Source organism: Rhynchophorus ferrugineus, unplaced genomic scaffold, assembly GCF_030347505.1.
Source record: "Rhynchophorus ferrugineus isolate W39M unplaced genomic scaffold, kcgeb_rfMv2 rfM8, whole genome shotgun sequence".
NCBI classification, from domain to species: Eukaryota; Metazoa; Arthropoda; class Insecta; order Coleoptera; family Curculionidae; genus Rhynchophorus; species Rhynchophorus ferrugineus.
Genome location: NW_027472587.1, coordinates 36,017,009 through 36,018,839, shown reverse-complemented (window position 1 = coordinate 36,018,839; position 1,831 = coordinate 36,017,009). Strand labels below are relative to the sequence as shown.

Sequence of the window (1,831 nt, the reverse complement as noted above, 5' to 3'; positions counted from 1 at the left end):
TTACTTTATTATATTCACATTGAACTCTTTTCTAAACCATCTAGTAATCATCAGATAATAGATAATCATCAAGTAATAATCGAGAAAGTGCGAAAAATCTGACATCAAAAAAGATCAGGAGACAAAAATAATATATTCAACAAGGCAACAAATGATAAGCCCTTCGGGTATAATTGTGTACTCTCATGTCCGATGAATTTTTTTGCCATATTATGATGCGGCATCCAAGAGAGGTCAATCGTTGAGACTAGACTTTTAGTAATAGAAGTTTTCTGCTGTTTCATTTTTTTTCTATGTTCCTTATTGGATGTTGCGTTCCTTATTGGATGGAACTAGATTATTGTAAACATGAATGGAAGCGTATTAAAGTAATATGTATGTTACTTTGATTATTATTATATCTAAAGAATGATATATGCACATTTTATAGTTCACAAGGGTAGAATTACAAAAGTAAATGAATAACAAGGATAAAAACACATATTGAATTCTAAAATTTTCTTGGCATTTAACAAATATTCACGGAAAGTTTTGTAGTAATCTGCAAAAATTATAGTAACGAAAAAGTTATTTTCAATTTGCTTGTTAGAATGACTCTACGAATCCTTTTAGTTGTATCTAATCTATAAAAGTAACTAAATTATTAGTCAAGACATCACTGTACAAAACCTTAACTCATTGCCTATTTTATTTTAAATAGAAAGGCTCTTTGTTGTACTCTATTACCTTTAGACTAGTAGCTGTTAGATTATTAGGGTGTCGTTAACAATTAATGTTATGTGTTTTTTGAAACGATTTGTCAACTCCTGTCAGGATATATATCCTTATAGTATTATTCTCTACCACTCTAGCATTCTGCAAAATCCTATCAACAGTTAGACCTGCACTCAATTGAACTTTTTGTTTATGCCCTTCGGCTCTTGTCCATTTTTGTAACAAATCTCATATTTATGCCGTGCACCTGTCTCAGTATATTCGAGGGATACTTCACCTAAAATATATGTTATTACTAAAACATATAACGATTAAAATATACTTCTAATTGTTACCAGTCAATGCAATTTTTAGCTGCTACTGTAGATGTGTTTTAATATTAGTTGAAATAATGGATTTTCTCGTAGAGTTGACACGCTACATTTTCTCTAAAATGTAATATATATTTTAATAAGTTTATTCAAAATAATTTAAATAAATCAATCAAAAAATCAAATGATTAAAACCAATTGTTATGGCCATTATTGTTAAAAATATGCTCACCGATCTACCCCACTCGCAGGCAACGTCTAAAATGGCGATCGTCCGGCGATTATTTCCGATTGCAAAATCCGATTGTATCCGAACGCACAGGGTTTACAGTTTAACGAATATGAAGGAAACAAGTATACGTAGAAAAGCTAATGCCAGCTGATGCACCGAAATATTCCCTCTGGAAAATAACAAGAAATATTAAAAGGCTTCAGCATAATTTACCTACTAAGTATAGTGATACCTGGGCTAGAAACGATAAAGAAAAAGCGAATATTTTTTTTTCTAAACACACACAACACCAACTTCAAAGTGAACAGTTGGTAGTAGTTAAAATAATATTGTAAATAGATAAATAGATGTAGGTAGGTATTAAGCTAAATTGTGTGTATATAGTGCATAGTACAATATAAACTACGTGTAGTAGATAGGTTAAATAAGGTTTTTGTTTGTTTTTATTTAGTTATTACAAAGATTATTATGTACATGTACAAGTTTCATATTTTTTTTTATTTTTAGTGAGTTCTCTATTTATTTTTTGATGTCGGTTCAATTTTCTTGTTAAAAATATATTTTATATGAAAAT

At 29.4% G+C, this 1,831-nt stretch overlaps 1 long non-coding RNA gene across 1 annotated transcript; it reads right to left on the bottom strand.

The window, feature by feature from the left end:
• Positions 1–850: 850 nt before the first annotated feature.
• LOC143200738 (uncharacterized) lies at positions 851–1,347 on the bottom strand. The gene is made up of 3 exons (XR_013006802.1): positions 1,258–1,347; positions 1,050–1,142; positions 851–991 (listed from the first exon to the last, which is right to left on the bottom strand). It is a non-coding gene; the product is annotated as an uncharacterized LOC143200738 (long non-coding RNA).
• Between the last annotated feature and the right edge of the window lie 484 nt (positions 1,348–1,831).